General features: G+C 37.6%; 1 long non-coding RNA gene across 3 annotated transcripts; it reads left to right on the top strand.

Moving 5' to 3' along the window:
• Positions 1–200: 200 nt before the first annotated feature.
• On the top strand, positions 201–21952 carry LOC117794784 (uncharacterized). 3 transcript variants are annotated; one of them, XR_011708534.1, is made up of 3 exons: positions 201–653; positions 5204–5239; positions 19824–21952. It is a non-coding gene; the product is annotated as an uncharacterized lncRNA (long non-coding RNA). The 3 variants fall into 3 exon arrangements; XR_011708535.1 differs by lacking the exon at positions 19824–21952 and adding an exon at positions 7970–8251; XR_004618649.2 differs by lacking the exon at positions 19824–21952 and having other exon boundaries at positions 5204–5862.
• The last annotated feature ends 808 nt before the right edge of the window (positions 21953–22760 follow it).

Below are 22760 nucleotides of genomic sequence, written 5' to 3'. Positions count from 1 at the left end.
TGCTGAAGTTAGTTTCGGACAGAGAGGGTGAAACCGGGAGCAACAGTTAGGTGCGGGGAGGAGGAGGGGCACGAGGATCGCCACCCCCAGCGCCACGACAGGGTTAACGGCGGCGCGCCCGGTGCACTCTGGGAGTTGTATGCGGCGCGCGGCATTGTGGGATTTGTCGTAAAAGGCCTGCTTTCTCGCCGTCATGGCCGTCTCCGAGGCGCGGAGCACACTGTTTCTGCCTTTCTAGGGGGTTTGGGGGCTCTTTGTCCGGTCAGAGGCCACCAACAGCCCCCCAGGTTGCCGAGGGCCTGCTAACTGTGTTCCTGGGAGGTGGGCGAGTGACCTGAGGGGTTAACTTTGGGACTGTAGTGGTTTTCCCGGCCGAAAGGCCTCTGGCTGCTACAGGCTTGGTGAGGGGAGGGTCCAGCCTGCCAGACCCTGGCCGTCTGGCCGTCTGCCTCTGAAAAGTTGGGTTGGCCAGCATCTAGGAGTTTAGCAGTGTGCTTTTGGGTGTTGTAGTTTGTGTCCGGCACCTTTCCCTTTTCACACAGCATTTGGCTCTGTTTATTTAGTCCTTGGTGCTCAGGACCCTCTTTAGGGTTAAGTTGGGATCATTTTCTTTGGGTCCAGGGGGACTTATGCAAGAACTGGAATCTTAGAAGGTGTGTACAGCGGTGTCCTGGGTGTCTATTGTCTGGGGTGTAAGGAATTGCATGGATGTGAGCAATTTCACGAATCTGTGAATGTGTGGCTAGCTTTTTGTTGCATGTGGTGGACTTTATCCTAGTTTGCTAATGCTGAGAGGCCGTGTCAGGCAGTTCCTGCTTGTGAAATGCTTTTCTGTTAACTTGGATGTGTTCTTAAATCTTTGGGAGCTTCAGAGGGGTGTTTTGCAGTTGTTGTGGGAAGATGTGTGTCTAAAACTGAATTTTCAAAAACTGTCAGAATCACAAGTAACTTTAGTTCTAGGGAGCAACCCCCCTTGGCTTTCCTGGTACTGCAGAGTTGTCGGGGGTTCTTTTATGGAAATCAGGTTTGCTCTCAGGTGTGTTACCTTACTCTTGGCTCATAGGGTTCCTCTGCATGTTGAGACTCAGCTCTTTGGTATCAGGTACTCTTTCCACACTTGAGACAAAATGGAGCACTGTGTTTTGACATGTAATTAGATGTATCAGAATCTCAGGGTAACATCAGATTGCTGTGCACCTCAGGACCTGTTTTACCTGTCCGTACAAAGTTGGATCTCACTGTGTCTGCCACTGTGTACTAGTACTTGCATAAATTTTGCCTTGTTTCTGTGTTCTGGGTGTTGACTACATAACCTGAGGCATAACTGGTCACAAAAAGCCATTTCTCAAACAGTATTATTAAAAAGTTTTGGAGCACTGGGGTCTAGGAAATTTTTTCACTCAAGTTCGATGAAATAAGGGATTTGAAATAAGGTATAACAAAAGTTTTGGAATTCAGCTACCAATTTTTAGTTTTAGGGGCAGCCACATGACTTGATCTAGAAAAAGTTTAATAAAAAAAACCTGTTGCATTCTTTGTTGGTATATTAGAGCACATAAAGACTCATTGTGTTAGACCTTTTTCATACATTATTTAAAAAACATCTTTGAAGAATGTGATGAGTGGGAGTCTCATAATTCCCCTCTTCTTTGGATTTGCTTAGTATTTGACTACTTCAGAATGTTGTTGTGACAGAGAAAGGAACAAAGCTGGCTAAGTTTATATGTGATTTCTGTTGAAAGTGATGTCAGTTATAGATTGAGACTCAGGAAGGTATTTCCTTCCCTCTGACTTAACCCCAGTATCTCAGAGTATTAACTCACTCAGCGGGGGAATTGAGTCTGTGATCCCAGCTACTTAGGAGGTGGAGGCAGTAGGATCAAAAGTTCAAGGCCAGCCTTGGTTTCCTGAGCCCCTGTCTCAAAATTAAAAATGACTGGGGATGTGTCTCGGTGGTAAAGCACCCCTGGGCTTAATTCCCAAATAAATACACACATAAGTAAATATATATTAACTCGTAAGTTGAAAAAAGATTGAGAAATTTTTAAATGACCCACACTGTTTTTATTTGGTGATATGGTAAAATAACATTGATTCTGGTGAATTGGTTTTGTATCTTAGAAAGTCTGAATGTTGGAGTTTAGATTTGTAGAGTCATAGAAAACTAACCACAACCAAAGTGTTAATTTGCTTTGAAAGAAGTTGCATAAATTTTTATTGCCAGGTAGAACAAATGATTCATTAGAAGGTGTCTGAAGGTGCTTTGTGAATGAAAGTGTATTTACTTGGTTAAGTTTAGAGATAAACTCATCTCTACATTTACAGAACCCTTTTGGATGTTCATATAAATACCTACCTCTCTCCATGAAATAGTAAGATTTTGCACCCAAGAATTCTCTCATTTTATCCTTGAGGGCTTATGGTACTCCATTTTCTACTCTCATCACTCCAGTTCTGCTACTGGTGTAAAATGTCTTTAAAACTTGCAAAGACAACAATAGATGATTTAGAAAGAAAGCATGGTAAGACCCAATTATCTTTTCTGTAGAGTGATTCTTAAGATTGTATGGACACATTTGATAGATATGTCAAAAACTGTCTTTTTGAAACTTAGGGTTTGTATGGTTTCACCAAAACTCCTTTCAATAAGACATAACACCAAAGAATAATTTTCTTGACCAAGGTGTTATAAATGAAAGCTTTTGGTTATAGTGTTCATTTAAAAATGAAATATATAAGCTTCTGAATTATAGAATTTGAAGATGACAAAAAATAATTTTTTTAAAAACCCCAAGTTTTCATTTTAGATTGTAGCTGATATAGAGACACTAGGGAGGGATTTGGATAGGAGTATCTGTCTGGGGCTTTTACTGTGGTCCTTTCTATTCTCATTTTCCATTGCTAAGAGTAAACAGTTCTTACTGGAGCATTTCTGCATCTGTGAATATTTGTGAGCAGTAAAATTGCATAAGAACAACAAGTCACCCATTTAGAATTTGATCTTTATTTTTCTTTCTTTGGGAGTGGAGGGTAACCAGGGATTGAACTCAGGGACACTTGACCACTGAGCCACATCCCCAGCCTTATTTTGTATTTTATTTAGAGACGGTCTCACTGAGTTGCTTAATGCCTCACTTTTGCTGAGGCTGGCTTTGAATTTGAGATCTTCCTGCCTCAGTCTCCTGAGCTGCCGGGATTACAGGCCCGAGATTACAGGTGTGTGCTGCTGTGCCTGGCTAATTTTAATTTTTATTTAAGAGGAAGAATTGTTTATTGTATAGTTTGTGGACTTGCGTGTAGTCTTCTCAACCCATTTTGTGTGGTTTCAAATTGCATTACTCTTACACATGGAATGTTATTTCCATCTCCCACCCCCAAGAGGTTACTGAGTTCTTGGGGAGAAATGGATAAAGTATTTTTAAAATTTCCATGCCTATCAATGATTAATTTTATTTCTTGATTCTTCCTGCATGCATTTCCAGGACACAATACATTATCTTTGCTCTGCTAGGCCCAATATTTTAAAGTCACAATATTAATTACATTTTTATGGGAAGGACAGAGCAAATCAACAGTTATTTCAAAATATATAATGTAGATTAAAAAGATGCTAATTGACTTCTGATGAATGAAATCATATGCATATGTCTTGCCACTTCATTCTGTGTCATAAAGCTTTATCCTCTGCCTTCCTTGTTTTTCTGTTTGCTTGCTTTCTCCCTCAGTATAACTGTGTGGTTCTAGAATTTAAATGACATTTTTGTTTTCCAGGGGAAAAAAAAATTTCCAAATCATTTGCTTTTAACTTTTTAAATCCTGAGCCAGTGACTTTTTTAAACCTCACCACAAAGTGCCAGAATTTGGCCAGCAAAAATCCCCCAAGATGCATGCTATAGTTGCCTTTTCTGTTACTGAAAGAACGATCAAGGCTCATCCTTGGAGAAAATGCCCCTTTATTGAGGAATAGCTCGAATATCTATAGAGCCATGGGTGGTTTGACAATTATGACAGTTTAATGGTTGAAGGGTTTGACAGTTGGCATGGGGTGCTTTCTGATTGGTGGGGAAGGATCATGTGAGCCAGCAGGGCTCACCATTGGATGGTTCTTCTGTGGCGGGGGGGGGGGGATGGGGAAGTTAGTCTTTGGAGCCAGGGCGACTCCCAACAGTTACCAACAGTCTGAACAGTGAAGACAGAGATGCAAAACTGGTCTTTTTCAGAAGGAATTTGAAAAACACTTCTTGCCTGACATGCTCATGAAATATTTGTGAAGATTGATTTGGATGATATAAGAAAAAATCCTTGAATTCACATAAAAGAATAGAACACAGCTCTGTATATATTTACTAATCTAAAAAAAAAATTATGGGGCTGGGATTGTGGCTCAGTAGTAGAGTGCTCACCTAGCATGTGGGTTCGATCCTCAGCACCACATAAAAATAAATAAAGGTATTGTGTCCAACTACAACTAAAAAATAAATATAAAAAAATTATTTGTTAACCACTTTCATTCTTGTTTTCAAACTCTAAATTCATGTTTCTCTATTTTAATTTTTTTTTAAAAGGCATTTTGGTGGTTTTTTGTTTTTGTTTTTGTGGAGGCAGCTATATATGTATTAAAGAGTGGTCAATTTGTTCCTTTTCATTTTAGTATTGACCTACTACTTAGAGTATATGTAGTTTGTAAGAGAAAAAGAGGGGGGCGCAGTTTAAAGTGTAGACATTAATGGGGCTGGAGGTGTGGCTCAGTGGTAATGAACTTGCCTAGTATACAGGAGGCCCTGGATTCGATCCCCAGCACTGCAGAAAAAATAAAAGAAGAAGATATTAATGATTTAAAACTATTTTATATCATTTGCTCTAATTATATTAGAATTTGAACCTGTAGTAAATTATAATGAGAATTTTTAAACATTGTAAAATGGCTTATTCCCAGATAAGATACTATATATTTTGTGTTAATTTTTTTTCTTCTTGTTTTGAGCACAATAGAGCATGTCAGCTTTAATCATACAAGTACTCTAGGCCTAGGAGGTAATTTTCTTGTATGTATAGGGCTACATAATTTTTTCATTCTAACCAAACATTTTTTAAAGGGAAACCAATACTAAATTAAAATGAAGTTGACTCTCATTATATTATTCTGTTTGAGGGGGAAGTATTCTAAAATTAAAACCTTCTTATTTTGCTTTTGCTGTACTAGGGATGGAACCCAGGACCTTGTGCCTGCAAAGTGACAGTAAGTAACATGGCAGATTGTGTTTTCCAAAGATGGAAAGTACTTTCTTGTAGCTCAGTATGTTATTCTGCATTGTGACATTGTTACTCTTTAATCAAAAGTGTAGTCTTGAGCTCACTGGTAGAGTGTTTGCTTAGCATGCTTGAGGCCTGGGACCTATATCAATCCTCAGTGAGTACACACACACACACACACACACACACACACGGAGCATTTCTTGCTTGAATCTGGGTGGGTCTTTAGTCTGTTTTGACCATGGAAATGTAGAAGTGATGATGTACCAGTTATAGGTATTGCTCTTACCTGGCCCGACAACATCTGCTTCTTGCCATTTGGAAGCCAACCAGCATTTAAGAAATTCATTTACCCTGAGGTCACTATTTTGTGAGTAACCCAAACTTATATGACGAATCCCTGAAGGATGACACATTAAGGGGAGAGGTGAAGGAGGAAAACCTAGGAAGCAGACATACAAGAAAGAACTCTTGTGGGAAATGGATCCTCCAGCCCCAGCTGCCCTGTTTGTTGCTGTATAAATCACATGAGCCACTCAGTGGTGCTCTTCCCAATTTTTGATCCATAAAATCATGAGCAAAATAAAATGGTTTGTTGTAAACTTATAAGGTTTTGGATGCTTTGTTAATGAGCTATAGAGAACTACAACAAATACTGGGGCAGAATTAATATTTTATAATAGATAATGGTATAGGAATATATATATATTTGCATGTCTAAATTTCACAAGTAATTAGTATTTGCAAGAAATAAGAAATGCCTAAATTATCAAAAAACAAGAGCTCAGGGCTGTAGCTCAGTGGCAGAACACTTGCCTAGCATGTGTGAGGCACTGGGCTCGATTCTTAGCACTGCATTAAAATAAATAGAAAAAAATAAGTAAATAGATAAAAATAATTATTTAAAAAAGTGAGCCCCCAATAGAAAAACTTAATAAGGTTATGACTAAACAGTTTTGAGATTAAATCCAGCAAGCTAACAATGTTAAAAGGTGCTCAAACTCATCAGTAATCAAAGGGAATTTAGATGAAAACACTAGAAATCTTTATATATGCAGTATAGTAATAAAAATCAGAAAGATAGTTGATGTCAAGTATTGGGGAGGGGGGGAGGGGTAGAAACCATCATGGACTGCTGGTGAGAGTGGAAAGTAGAGCAGCCTGGCAGAATTTAGTTAAATGGATATAAATTGTTTCTGGGTACATGAACCCAAGAAATCTGAAGTCTCTAAAGGAGAAAAAAGTGGAAGTGAAGATATTCAGAAATTTTATGGTGAGGCTTAGATCCAACCTGAGATTCATCAGATAGGTAATATCTGATGTGTACAAATGTAGTGCCATGCATCATACGAAAGACAACAAATACCTACAAGTCAATTTTAAAAGATGAGTTTAGTAAGAACGGTAATGGAATCTATAGCAATAAATTTGGAAGTTTTGCGATAAAAAAATGTTTAAGCAGATGTTTCAAATACATTGACATGGTTACTTAGGGGACCATGAACAGAGGGGAGAGAAAACAGGATTGGAGAATGAGGTAAAAGATGGCAGTGGTGATGGGTGTATAGTGAGTCAACACAGAAAATGAACAAATTTTCTGTTGTAGGTCCAATGCTCCCTCCAAGAAGAAAAAGCTATAATTCTTAATCTAAATCAATTGGTGGACTATAACATTGTGGTCAAGCAGGCAATCTCATTTTGTTGGTTATGGAAAACAGTACTTACCAAGTTCTTTAAAAATGCTCATTTCGTGGGACTGGGGTTGTGGCTCAATAGTAGAGTGCTTGCCTAGCACTTGTGAGAAACTGGGTTCAATCCTCAGTACCACATAAAAATAAATAAGTAAAGGTTAAAAAATGCTTTAAAAAAATGCTCAAATCCTAGTAACAAACAATTGTTAATTGAAATTAAGAAGACAAAACCCACTTAAATATCATCAGTAAACAAAATACCTGGAAATATATACAAAAATTTATGTGAGACCTGTACACTGAAGGAGAAGTTAGGAAAAGTTAATACCTAAGTAATGAGAAATATACCATGTTATTGATCAATTTGAAGTTGAAATCTTAAAAATGTAGAATCCTCCAATCCATGAACATGGTATATTTCAAAATACCAGGAGGCTATTTTTTAAAATCATTTTTAAATGGAGAGACCCCAGTGTGGGAAAGACAAGAAGGATTTATATTAACTGGTTTTAAGACTTTAAACTGAAGTAGTCAAGATAGTGTGATTCTTATATAATCACACATATATATACAAATCAAAGGGACATAACAAGATGGAGATGTACACATATCATCCAAGGATTTTCAGCAAAAGTGCCAAGGTAAGTCGGTAGGGAACAGAATCTTTTCAACAAATAGTGCTGGAACAATTGGGTATCCATATGCAAAGTGATGAGACTTATCCCTTGCCTCCTACTATATTCAAAGATTAACTTGAAATAAGCTATAAACATAAGAACTAAAACTGTAAGGAAAAAAAAACTTGAAGAAAACAGAAGAAAAGTCTTTGTGATTATAGATAATGTAAAGACTTCTTGGATAAGACAAAAAATGAAATAAAAAATAAATGGAACATCATCAAAATTAAAAACTTTCCCTATGAAAAAAGGGAAAAATATCTTCCCTAAAAAAGTTAGAACTGTTTTTAAAAAAATATTTTTTTTAGTTGTAGATGGACACAATATTTTATTTATTTATTTATTTAGGTGGTGCTGAGGATGGAACCCAGGGCCTCACGTGTACAAGGCAAGCACTATACCATTGAGCTACAACCCCAGTCCCTGAAGTAGCACTTTTAAGAAAACAAAAAAGCAAACTGTACTGGGAAAAGTATTTGCAAGACATCTGATGAAGGAGCCCTCTCCACAGATATAAATAATTCTTAACATTTGATAATAAAACAGCCTAATTAAATGAATAAGCAAAAGCTTCATTATGTAAATGAGCCAAAGATCACCTCTTTCTCCCTGATAAGCTTCAAACTCTTCCAGCCCTATATATGATTTAAACATATTTCAAATAATATTCCAAATAAACACTTGAAAAATGTTTATTATTTTTAAAGATAATGCTAATTAATCTGCACTAATGAAAACCACATTGAGGGCTGGGGTTGTGGTTCAGTGGGAGAGTGCTCGGCTAGCATGTGTGAGGCCCTGGGTTTGATCCTCAGCACCACATAAAGATAAATAAATAAAGGTATTGTGCCCATCTACAACTAAAAAAGATTGAAAAAAGAACAACATTGAGATACCATTACATATGAACTAGATAAAAAAGCCTGACAATACCAAGTGGTGATGTAGATGTGGAGCAATTGGAACAAAATGGAAAGGACACTTTGTGAAACAATTTGGCAGCTTGTCATAAAATCAAGTACTTCTATGACATTATTCTGTTCCTCAGTGTTATTTATCCATGGGAAATAAAAGCTTTGTTTACACAAAGTTTTATGTCAGAAATTGGAAAGAACCCAAAAATTGATCAACTGAACAAGGGATAATCAAATGGAACACTACTCAATAATAAAAAGGAACTGACTACCAATATACCACCAGTTAATCTCAAGAACGTTGTCCACTGTCAGACACAATTATGTCCTGCGGAGTTCCATTTAAATGCATTTCTAGAAAGACAAAACTAGAATGACAGTGGAATCTGTGGTTGTGATGGGTGGAGTCAGGAAGACAAGAAGAAACTTGCATATCTTGATGGTGGTGGCTACACAACTGCACACATTTATCAAAAATGAACAGCTGGGGTCGGAGCTTAATAGAGCATGTGCAAGGCCCTGGCTTCAATCCCCAGTGTTTGGAGAACAGGATGATTGAACAAAGTGAGGTGAGGTAGCATGTGATTATAGTTCTGGCTACACAGGAGGCTGAGGCAGGGGGATCACTTTAGCCCACAAGTTCAAGACCAGCCTGGGCAACATAGTAGGATCCTGTTTCAAACAAACCAAAAATCATTGATTATAATTTGGGAATTGTATTTGTCCCTCAAAGTAGGTGAAGAAAAAGTTCATGCCTTTTGACTCAGAAAGAAAAAAAGAATAAGAGATGTGTATAAAACTTATATAAATATAACGGTGTTCATTTCAGCATTATTTATATACTACTAGTTCAAACAAAGTAAATATCCAGAAATAGTTAAATTATTAAAATCTCTCTTTGATACATTCATGCATGAAATCTGCCAAGCCATTAAGATTATATGGAAGCCAGGCACCGTGGCGCAGGCCTGTAATCCCAGCGGATTGGGAGGCTGAGACAAGAGGATCGAGAGTTCAAAGCCACTCTCAGCAAAAAAGCAAGGAGCTAAGCAACTCAGTGAGACTCTGTGTCTAAATAAAATCAAAATAGGGCTGGGGATGTGGCTCAGTGATTGAGTGTCCCTAAGTTCAAACCCCAGTACACCCCCCCAAAAAAAGATCATATAGAAATTATGACTTGGAAAAGTGTTTACTATTTTTTTTTTAAGAGAGAGAGAGAGAGAGAACTTTTTTAATATTTATTTTTTAGTTTTCAGCCGACACAACATCTTTGTGTGTGGTGCTGAGGATTGAACCCGGGCCGCATGCATGCCAGGCGAGTGTGCTACCGCTTGAGCCACATCCCCAGCCCAAGTGTTTACTATTTTAAGTAAAAAGGCAGATTATTACTCTGGCAGTTTACAGTAAAAACAATAACTCATTATCTCATTGATAAATAAGGGTTAGGTGGGATTTTGTGATAATATATAAATACGGTTTAAAATCTGGTACCTCAATGTATATTTTTCTTCTCACAGAAAATGGATGGGATTAAAAATTTAGACTATTCATTTAGAGCACTCATTCATATCCTCATTAAACACACATAATATAAACATGATGTAGCACTTCCGGCACATGTCTGTTATGCACACCCTGGATTCCATCCATAGCACCACTAAAAACAACAACAACAACAAAAAAGAAACACTTAGACCAAAGGTTTTTTGTTTTTGTTTTTGGTGATGCTTGGGAGGAACTGTTGCATATCTTTATGGTGGCGGCTACACACCTGCACATATTTATTAAAAATCAATGAACAGCTGGGGTTGTAGCAAGGCCCAGGCTTCAATCCCAAGTGCTTGCTGGGAATTCGGGGGTATCATTGAACTTTGGGATTGAACCCAGGACCTTTGCACATACTAGACCAAAGTTCCTTAGCAACAACATAGGCCAAAATTCACCATCTCCTTCTAATATCAACAGGGATTAACCCACTCTGGGGAATATTGACCAAATATATACAAATAGCCAAACTGGTGTCTCCTTAGCTTTAACTTAAAAAAAAAAATTCTCAAATTATATTCAGATACCATTTGTCATTTGTACCTCAGATCAGAGGAGAACTGAAATGAGATTTCAAGGGCAAAGTTGTAATTAAATTTAAACATGGATCCACAGTATATTCCCTAGAGAGTGTTACAGAAAATGTCAGAATCATCCCATCTACAGTGTGCAGGCAAATTTTCTTGTTAAGAAGGCCTACAGCAGGAATTCAGGACCATGAAATACTGAATATTCTCATCTTAAAGCAAGGAAAGAAAGGTCGTTTATCTGGATAGTTTTGGGGTGTGCCTTCAATAAGGAGTAAAGAGTCTGTGAAATTCTTTGATTTGTCTCTATTTTGGTGTCCTGGAATTTATATCTTATAATAGAAAGGGTGGGTTAAATCAGAAATAGGATGATGTATCTCTAATTTTGACAGAACCTAGGACAATGAGAAAGTACCTAAATAGAAAGGAGTTTTTAAAAATAGTTGGATATATTTTTTTAACATCAGTGAATTTTTTGAAAGTAGAGGAATTTTACTAGTGGTAGCCTTCGAATATTTTAATTCATGTTTTCTTTCTTTTTTTTTTTTTAGAGAGAGAGAATTTTTTTAATATTTATTTTTTAGTTTTTGGTGGACACAACATCTTTATTTTTATGTGGTGCTGAGGATCAAACCCAGCGCTACCGCTTGAGCCACATCCCCAGACCCATGTTTTCTATATACTTTAAAACCTGTAATGAAATTTATAATGCTGTCAACAAACTGTTGTTGAGTATAAATCTGCAATTAATAGAATTTCTATAAACAGGGTCTTCTTTTCTGTTGTATGAATAAGTAATGTTCTTGGTTTATGGAAAGCAAGCCTTTTTAACAATCTGATTAAAATATTCATGGAGCTGAGGATGTAGCTCAACGGTAGGGCTTTTGTCAGGCATGTGCAAAGCCCTGGGTTTGATCCCCAGCAACACACACACAGAGGAAAAAGAAAACAAAATTATGAATGAGAAACTTATTTATGAGGAGATTGTGAAAATATTAAAATTGGGCTTTTGAGTTTTCCTGAAAATCAGACCAAAAGGAGATTCATGGTAAGGAATCTACCAAAAAAAAAAAAAAAAAGATTCCTCATTAAACACACATAATATAAACATATGATAAAATACAGAAAAATTGAAAGCATTTCCTTTGAAATCTGGGACAATATAAGGAAGCCCACTCACCACTCCTATTTAGTAAGGTACTAGAAGGGACAAAAATAGGAAACGAAAATTATCATTGTTTGCAAATGATTAGATTCGATACCTAGAAGATCCCAAAAAACTCCACTGTAAGACTGCTAGAGCTAATAAACAAATTTGGCAAATAAAAGGTTACAAAATCAATAGCTTTTCTATATACCAACAATGAATTTGCTGAGAAAGGAATCAGGAAAACAATTCCATTCACAATAGCCTAAATAAAAAATAAAAAACTAGGAATAAATCTAACCAAGGAGGTGAAAGACTTCTATGATGACAACTAGAGAACGCTGAAGAAAGAAACTGAAGAAGACCTCAGAAGATGGAAAGATCTCAAATGTTCATGAATAGGCAGAATTAGTATTGTTTAAATGGCCATACCACCAAAAGCAATATACAGATTCAATGGAATCCCCACCGAAACACCAACGAAATTCTTTACAGAACTGAAAAAAAAAAGGGGGGGTCTTAAAATTTATTTGGAAGAATACAAGACCCAGAATAGCCAAAGCACTTTTTTAAAAAATATTTTTTTAGTTGTAGATGGACACAATACCTTTATTATCATTACATGGTGCTGAGGATGGAACCCAGGGCCTCACACATGCTAGGCAGGTGCTCTACCACTGAGTCACATCCTCAGCCCTAGCCAGAGCAATTTTAAGCCAAAAAAGCAATGCTGGAGTCATCATAATACGACTTCAAATTATAACCAGCATTTATGCTGCTGTGACTAAAATATCCAAGTAGAACAATTTTAGAGGAGGAAAAGTTTATTTGGGGGCTCACAGTTTCAGAGGACTGAGACTGATGTCCATAGACAGCAGCCTCCATTCCTAGGGGCTTGAGGTGAGGCAGAATATCCTGGTGGAAGAGTGTGGTGGAGGGAGCGGCTCACATGATGATCAGAAAGCAGAGACTGCACTTGCCAGATACAAAATATATATCCCCAAAGGCACACCCCCAATGACCCACCTTCTCAAGCCACACAGTACCCACTTCAATTTCTACTCAATTAATCCCTATCAGGGGATTAATGCACTGATTGGGTTAAGGCTCTCATAACCCAATCACTTCACTTCTGAATGTTCTTGCATCATCTCACACATGAGCTTTCGGAGGACACCTAATATCTAAACCATAACAGCTATAGTGAGAAACACTGCATGGTGCTGGCATAAAAACAGACACATAGACCAGTGGTACAGATTAGAAGACAGCGACAAATCCACACAGATACAGTTTTCTGATCCTTGACAAAGGTGCCAAAAACATACGGTGGAGAAAAGGCAGCCTCTTTAACAGTGCTAAGACAGTGGTTATCAATGTGTAGAAGAATGAAACTAGACCCTTATCTCTCACCCTGCTCAAAAATCAACTCTAAATGGATCAAAGACCTTGGAATTAGACCAGAAACTATGCAATTCCTAGACAAAAACATAGGGTCAACCAACCCTCCTGGAGCTCAGGAAATAATCCTAAGAGTTAATAAATGAGACAGCTTCAAATTAGGAAGCTTCTGCACAGCAAAGGATACAATTGGGAATGTGAAGAGAGAACCCACAGAATGGGAGAAAAGTTTTGCTGGCTCCTCTTCTAACAGAGGATTAATGTCTAGAATATACAAAGAACTCAAAAAACTTTAAAAAATCAAATAACCCAATTAATAAATGGGGAAATAAACTAGACACTTCTCAAAAAAAAAAAAATACAAATGACCAACAAATACATGAAACAATGTTTAACATTGTTAGCAATTAGGGAAATGCAAATCAAGACTACACAGAGATTTCATCTCACACCAGTCAGAATGGCAGTCATCAATAATACAAATAATAATAAATGTTGTGGAGAAAAAGGAACATTTTTGCACATTGTGGGAGTGTAAATTAGTACAACCTCTAAGGAAATCAGCAGAGAGGCTCCTCAAAAGACTAGGAACCATCATATGATCCAGTCATCCCACTCCTTGGTATTTATCCTGAAGAATTAAAGTCATCTTAGTAAAATGATACATACATACCTATGTTTATAGCAGCACAATTCACAATAGCCTGGGGAACTGTGGTTACTTTTTAAGGGGATAATAGTATTTTAGTTTTTTTTTTTTTTTTCAAAGAGCCCTTATACATGCTGAAATATCTACCAATAAAATAATATGTTTCTGAGATTTGCTTCAAAATAATTCAGGAAAAGCAAAGTGGAAAGATGAAACAAAATTGAACATGAGCTGTAATTATGCAAGTTCGTTCTGTGTGGAAGTTCGTTATATTATTCTACCTTTTATATGGTTGAAATTATCCATAATAAAAAGGTATTTTTTAAAAATAATTTTTGTAGTAGTATATGGACAGAAGGCCTTTATTTGTTTAATGTGTTGCTAAGGATTGAACCCCGTGCCTCACATATGCTATGCAAGTGCTCTGCCACTGAGCTATAGCCCCAGCCCATAAAAAGGTATTTTTAAAAGCAATAGCTGTGGGAAACCAACCTTGCACTTGACTGAGTCACACTCCCCGGCTGGGTGCTGAGGTGCTCAGTCGCAGAAATGTGGCAGAGCTTTCCCTACCCTTCTTGGGTTCGAGGGTGGGTGCCTCGTGCATGAGTGTGTCTTGCTACAGCCCCATGGGTGAAGCTATGCTCACCTGTTCCTTTGTAATCTAACCCCTTGCCCTGTTTAGGATAGAATTCTTCCATGGAAGTGCCTTGTGTGTGTCCCTTTCTCTTACTGTGCCCTTGGGTGTGGCCTACCCAGGTGTCAGTCAACCTGCTGACAGTGGACATCATGAAGATAGACTCAGCCCCTGAAACCTGATCCCTTGCCTCATTTGAATAGCTTCTCCTCAATAAAAGGGGTCAGCGCGTGCTCTCCCTCTCTCTTCCTGTGGACCTTTAAGGTCAGAGGAGCCGTCACAGCGACCCCAAAGAAAAAGGTATTTGTGTCTCTTGTGTGGTTATTTTGTGCAGCCCAGTCAGCCCAGTTTTCCTAGAGTGACCCCTGAAACGAGAACAGAAACCCGGCAAATAACATTATATGAATCCTCTTGTAATAACTTTTTTACAAATCATTAGGAAAACCAGGCATGGTGGCACACAGAGGTAATCTCAGTGATTTGGGAGGCTGAGGCAGGAGGATTGTAAATTCAAGGACAGCCTGAGCAACTTAGTGAGAACCTGTCTCAAAAGGGCTGCAGGTGTGGCTTAGTGGTAAAGCACCCTGTGGTTGATTCCCAGTACCAAGAAGAAGAAGAAAAATCATTAGAAAAAGAAAAATATGGGGCCTGAGTTGTGGCTCAGTGGTAGAGCACTTTCCTAGCATGCGTGAGGCACTGGGTTCGATCCCTGGCACTACATAAAAATAAAAAATAAAATAAAGGTAATTGTGTCCATCTACAACTAAAGAGAAAAAATTAAAGAAAAAGAAAAATATGGGCTTGGGGATGTGGCTCTGTAGTAGAGCGCTTGCCTAAAATGTGTGAGGCTCGGGGTTCAATTCTCAGCCCCACATAAGAATGAATAAGTTGAATAAAGATACTGTGTCCATTTACAACTTTAAAAACTTTTAGAAAAATTTCTAGCAAGCAAAAGACATGACTAGGCAAAGTGGAAAAGAAGACAAGTGGAGTTGGGTGCCGTGGGGCACACCTATGAGACCAGCTGATTGGGTGAGATAAGGTAAGTGGGAGGGTCACTGGAGCCCAGAGGTTCCAGATTAGGCTGGCAACATAGAAAAGACCCTGTCTTTAAAAAAAAAAAAAAAAATGCAATGATGCATGTGAAGAAAATAGCCACAAAGAAGCATAAAGACAATTAGATATTTGTTTTCACCTCAAAAATTGACAAAGAGAAAAACGGTTTAATGATAATACCTATTACGGATGTGAATAAAATGAAGAAAAAAAATCTGGGCAGGGGCTATAGCTTAGTTGGTAGAGTGCTTGCCTTGCATGCACAAGGCTCTGGGTTCGATCCCGGCACCAAAAAAGAAAAAAAAAAATGCATTACTTACCACTGGAGTTATAAATACACCAGATGTGAAATTTCTTTGTTTTTTATCTTCCCTAAAAAGTAGGCAAAATTTGCATCTGCATTTTATATTTGAGCTAACTAAATACCAGAATGTCCAATGTTACACAACTGAAGGCTTATTCTTTTTCTCAAATTACTGAAAAACTCTCTCTCTCTCTCTCTCTCTCTCTCTCTTTAATATCTTTATATTATTTATTTACTTTTATGTGGTGCTGAGGATCCAACCCAGGGCCTCGCATGTGCTAGGCGAGTGCTCTACTGCTGAACCACAACCCCAGCCCCTGAAAAACTCTCTTGATGATATATTTTGCATGATAAATATATACTCATATTTATATATGTGTACATATGTATAGTTATATCATAAGCCGTTTATTTTCTCACTTGGGTGATCCCAGATGATTGACAAAAAACAAGCCCTGCTAACACGGAGGTGGTGCTTTTGAGGACTGGAGTGAGGGACCTCATGGCTTCAAGGTAATAAGCAAAGGAGGAGGAGCAGTAGTTACCGAATGTTACACTTTTTATCACACACACACACACACACACACACACACACACCATTCGTTTTCTATTATCTCTGTTATAAATTACCACCAATGAATGGTTTAACTAATACACATTTATTATCTTATAGTTCTATAGGTTAGAACTCTTACCTGGGTCTCATTGAGCTAAAAATCACAGTGTCAGGTCTGGGTTTCTTTCTGGACTTTTGAAAAAAGTTCATTTCCTTGCTTTTTTCCAACTTCTCAAGGTTGCCCACATTCCTTGGCTCATAGACTCTTTCCTTGATCGTCAGAGCCAGCAATATTACCATCTCTATGATTATTCTGGTCACATCTCCCTTTTTGATCAAAACCAGGAAAAGTTCTCCAATTAAAGGACCTATATGATTAAGTTAGGTTCATTTGGATTATCTCCCCATCTCAAGGTCCCTAATTGAATCCTATTACTACAATGTGTTTCCTTAAAAGGTAACATTCACAAGCTATAGATGTTAGGACATACCTTTGGGGATCATTATTCTGCCTAACATACACATGTGCAAAGATTGATATGTAATGAACTTTTTTTAATATTTATTTTTTAGTTGTAGGTGGACACAATACCTTTTTTTTTAAGAGAATTTTAATATTTATTTTTTTTAGTTTTCGGTGGACACAACATCTTTGTTTGTATGTGGTGCTGAGGATCGAACCCGGGTCGCATACATGCCAGGCGAGCGCGCTACCACTTGAGCCACATCCCCAGCCCCACAATACCTTTTTTTTTAAAGTGTGCTTTTACTTGTAGATGGACTCAATAAATAAATAAATACATTTATTTATTTATTTATTTTTATGTGGTGCTAAGGATCAAACCCAATGCCTCATACATGAGAGGCAAGTGCTCTGCCTCTGAGCCACAATCCCAGCCCTTTATTTGAGGAGGCAGGTCTCTTCTTTGACAACTAGGCTCCACATTTTAAAGGTTCCACCACTTCTCACTGCCATTCATTACACCAAGAACCAAGCATATAAACCTATGGGGTCAGACTGTTATCCAAACCATAGCAATAGCTCTAGTTGACAACTATGAATAATAGTCAACATGAATAATTCTTAGATACATGATGTTGAGTGAAAAAAAGAAGTATCAGAAGACTAGTGTTTTAGGCAGCCTTTTCGTGGCTGTGATTAAAAGATCTGACCAGAACGATTTTAGGGGAAGAAAAGTTTATTTAAAGGCTCATGGTTTCAGGGGTCTCAGTCCATAGACGGCTAGCTCCATTCCTCAGGGCTCAAGGTGAGGCAGGACATCATGGCGGAAGAGTATGGCAGAGAGAAACCGCTCGCATGATCAGGAAGCAGAGAGGTCAGTCTCCACTGGCCAGATACAAATGTATACCCCAAAGCCACGCCCCAATTCTCACATCCTCCAGTCACACCCTACCACTTCAGTTACCATTCAGTTAATCCCTATCAGGGGATTAATTCACTGATTGGGTTAAGACTCTTATAACCCAATCATTTCTCCTCTGAACCTTTTTGCATTGTCTCACATATGAGCTGACCAGGAAAAGTTCTCCAATTAAAGGACCTATATGATTAAGTTAGGTTCATTTGGATTACATCACTTCTAAACCATAATAACTACCTAAGTATGCGTTATGTCCATGGATGAGTTCTTAGGGTTCCTGTAATATATTGCTGTATACTAGGTGGATTTAAGGAATAAAAATATATTCTCTCATAGTTCTGGAGGCTGGAAATTCAAAATCAAGGTGTTGGCAGGTCCTTGTTCTCTCTGAAGACTCTAAAGTATCCTTCTGTGCTTCTTCCTAGCTTCTGGTAGTCCTCAGCAATCCTTAGCATTTCTTGTCTTGTAGCTATATCACTATAATCTCTGCCTCCATTGTTAGAGGCTGGTCCTTTCCCCTCTACTCTGTCACTCCAAATTACTCTCTCTTTATAAGGACATAGCTACTGGATTTAGGGCTCACCTATATCCAGTATGACCTCATCTCAATTAGATTACATTTGCAAAGACCTATTTTCAAATACGGCTGTATTTCACAGGTAGGGGATTAGGACCTCAACATATCTTTTGGGGGAAGCACACTGCCACCCATAAAGGTCATACTTTTCAGGAAAGAGACTCTGTGATTGAGATTCACTTGTAGGGGACTGGTTATAGAGTACTCTGGGAAACATCTGTCAGAAGAGGGAGAGGGAAGCAGAATTAAGATGAAGTTGAACAGCTTAGTATTTCTGATGGAGGCTTCTGGCAATCCCACAGGGAGCTCTGAAGCTGGGAATGTCTTTCAGAGAGATCTGTAATTGAAGTAAGTGGTCCAGGCTCTCGTATTCTTGCATCAACTAGTGATTGGGTGCAGGCACCCCCTGAGGGGAACACAAAACAACTCCCCTTAGCCAACTGCAGTGCCCACAGAGGGACACAGTTGTGAGCCCTCATCAACCAGCACTCTTGGAAAATAAAGGAATTAATGTCTTGGTCCTGGAAGGAAGGTCTGAGTTGCATTTCCCAATATCCACTATATTATACGTTTTTTTTTTGTTTGTTTGTTTTTTGTACTGGGGATTGAACCTAGATCCTTGCACACTGAGGTACATCCCCAGCCCTTTTTAAAACTTTATTTTGAGACAGGGTCTCGCTAAGTTGTGGAGGCTGCCCTTGAACTTGTGATCCTCTTGCCTCAGTTTCCTAAATAGCTAGGATTACATCATGTGTGGTAGTGCACAGCTGTAATACCAGGGATCAGGAGGCTAAGGCAGGAGGATTGACTGCAAGTTCAAAGCCAGCCTTATCAACTTAGCAAGAACCTGTCTCAAATAAAAAGGACTGGGGATGTGGCTCAGTGGTTAAGCGCCCTTGGGTTTAATCCTTGGTACCAAACAACAACAACAACAACAACAACAACAAAAACCCCTAAACAACCTATTATTTGTGATGAAAGTACATATGGTGTAGGTTCTTATGTTGGGTGGTAAGTTTACAGCTTTTCAATACATTTGCTTTATAACTAAAATGTATTTCATGCAATCTTTGATATGCATCAAGTATATTTACAAAGATAATAAAGGCAAGACAGGAAGGAACTAGGCACAAGTAATAGAAACTAAAGTAGCTAGGACTGGGAGTGTAGTTCAGTGGTAGAGAGCCTGCCCAGCATGTGTGAGGCCTTGGACTTGAACACTAGCATTACCTAAATAAATGAATAAATAAAGTAGGTAGAATTTTTAGGACAAAAATATGAGTAAGGATAGCAAATTCCTAATCCATTGCTAAAATAAGCTCTCAGATGAAGTAAATTCCCCTATATTACTTACTTTACCTTTGTTTACATAACTACCATTTTTATCTGGCAGCATGATGTTGCTAAAATATCATGGTTTGCATCCCCTTCCACCTAATTTTAAACTGGTTTGTTTACTATGGCACTAATCTTTGTGTGTGTGTGTGTGTTGTTTTTTTTTTTTTTTAAGGTGACAATGTCCTGGATAAATTTGCTGGAACCATCATTAGATCTGCTGATGCTACAAAGAAAACCAGTTAATATGTCAAGATTGCTATTTCAAGATATGATATGTCAGGATGTGTCAACTGATGTGGCAAGATTTCACTATGGTATTTTTAATGATATGTATGTTTAAGAAAATTTTTTTGAAGATGTAGGTGGACAGCAGGCCTGTATTGTATTTGTTTATTTTTATATGGTACTAAAGATCAAACCCAGTGCCTCACATGTGCTAGGCAAGCACTCTTCCACTGAGCTACATACAGCTCCAGCCCCTTTAATGATATATTATTGAGTGGATAAAAAAGTAGTGGATTATTATCACAGTTTTTACTTTTAAAAAGGTATGTGTGACTAGGCATGGTGGTGCATGCCTGTAATCCCAGTGGCTCTGGAGGCTGAGGCAGGAGGATTTTTATTTCAAAGTCAGCCTCAGCAATTTAACAAGGCCCTAAGCAACTCAGTGAGAGCCTGTCTCTAAATAAAGTACCAAAAAGGACTGGGGATGTGGCTCAATGGTTAAGTGCGCCTGGGTTCAACCCCCATACCAAAAAAAAGGAAAAAGGTATGTGTGTACATCTGTTGTATATAGATTTATATCTACATGGAAAAGGAAATGGACAAATACAATCCAAATTGCCAGATATGATGAGTGGGAATGGGAAATGAGGTAGCATGCTTTTCTATTTTATATGATTTTCTGTCTTTGAAACTAACAACTAAGGAAAATATTAAAACTGTGTTTTCAAATCCATTTTTCCCAAAATTACTGATTTCTGTTTGAGAAATATATTTACAGAAGACTCCAAGAAATGTGAACCTAATTTTTTTATTTTTATTTATTTATTTATTTACTGTAGTTGTTGATAGACCTTTATTTTATTTATTCATATGTGGTGCTGGGAATCGAACCCAGTGCCTCACACATGCCAGGCAAGTACACTACTGCTGAGCCACAGCCCCCTAAGTTTTTTATTTGTTATTTATTTATTTTTAGTTGTAGATGGACACAATAACTTTATTTATTTATATTTTTATGTGGTGCTGAGGATTGAACCTAGTGCCTCACACGTGCTAGGCAGGTGCTCCTCCAATGAGCCACAACCCCAGCCCTGACCCTAAGTTTTATTATTAAAAAGGTGGTAGAATAGAAAGCTGCTGGGCTGGGATTGTGGCTCAGTGGTAGAGCGCCCGCCTAGCATGGGTGGGACCCAGGTTCGATCCTCAGCACCACATAAAAATAAAGGCATTGTGTTGTGTCCATCTATACCTAAAAAATAAATAAATAAAATGTTTAAAAAAAATAATAAAGGCATTCCATCTACACCTAAAAATAAATATTATATTATAAAAAAAAAAGAAAGAAAGAAACATGCTGGCATTTTTGTGTGAGGTGGCTCAGTGTTAGAACCAGGCCTATTGCACTGCAGATGTACTTATAAAGTTCAACTTAAACAGCTGGTTTCCTACTTGGAAAAATAGAGTTGTTCTTGTGACACTTGAATAATGTATGTGTGATCACTTTGAAAATGCTAATGTGACATTGAAACCATAATATATCCTAATGTTGCTTTCTTATGGTAATATTCTTTAAAGCAGCCAAATATTAATGTTTTTGAAAACTCCTAATTTCGAATGCTAAAGTTTCTGTTTCTTTTAAATTGGTTCGTTCATCACAAACTTTTTAATTTTGTTTTTCTTTTTTTTAAAATTTTTTTTTTTTGTAGTTGTAGATGGACACAATCAATGCTTTTATTTAATTTGTTTATTTTTATGTGGTGCTAAGGATTGAACCCATACCCTCATGCCCCAGGCAAGTGCTCTGCCACTGAGCTATAGCCCCAGCCCTTTAATTTTGTTTTTCAACCCAGGATTGGACCACTGAATTTAGCTTCTAGGAAATTCCCTAATTACAGAATTTTCTTTCATTATATCGAATTACTCCTGATTTCATCATGAAAATCTGGTTTGAAACTCAACTTACAAAAATACTGAAAATGAATTTCAAATTAAATGGGAATATTTGTATACTAATGTGATACAATAGTGTTGTTTCACATTTTTCCATGTTAAAGACTATTCTGAACTCAAAATCTTTTAAATAAATAAATAATACTGAAATCTACTGTGGTTGTGTCTGAGTATGTTATTTGTATAACAACTGAATATTTCTAGAGACTTCTATTTTCCCTTAGTCATTTTTTTTTTTAAATGTTGCCTTCTCTTACCTAATTCTGAAGACATGATTTCAGAGCCACATCTCTCTGGTTCAAACCCCAATTCTGCCACTTAATCTCTTATAATTCCATAGCAAAGTTATTTAAGTGCTTTGAGCCTCTGTTTCATCTGTGAATTGGGAATAAGACTAGTAATCACCTCGTTGAACACAATGTCTATCTGTCAATCACTGTTATAATGCCTAAGTAGTATTTTCAGTATTTCACAGATGCGGAAGTTGAATATTTTAAAATATTGCTTCCTTGGTGGAGAGCTATTAATGGTTTCACATGTTTGGTTAATTCTTGTCTGCATGTTAAATTTTAGGACATAATACTGCTGAAAAGTAATGAGCCATCATTATAGGGTCCTGTATACATTAAAATTTACAGTAACTCATAAAATTGATTCAGAGACAAAGGATTGTTGTCCAGTTCCCAAAACTTATAAACTCCTGATCTCCAAATGGCTTCTCTGCCACGTACTACTTCCACTTTGTGGAAGTCATTATTTTTTCTTTTAGTAGATAAAACGATATTCTGAAAAGGAGGTTTAGGTGATCAGAAAATTGTGAACATTTTAAAGTACTTTCTTTCTATTTTATTTTGAGTCAGGATCTTGCTAAATTGCCTAGGCTGAGCTGGAATTCATGATCCTCCTGCCTTAATCTCTTGAGTTGCTGGGGGTT

Source organism: Marmota flaviventris, chromosome 9 (genome assembly GCF_047511675.1).
Source record: "Marmota flaviventris isolate mMarFla1 chromosome 9, mMarFla1.hap1, whole genome shotgun sequence".
Lineage (NCBI taxonomy): Eukaryota > Metazoa > Chordata > Mammalia > Rodentia > Sciuridae > Marmota > Marmota flaviventris.
Note: the sequence above shows the minus strand (reverse complement) of the source record. Positions and strands in the feature narration are given on the sequence as shown.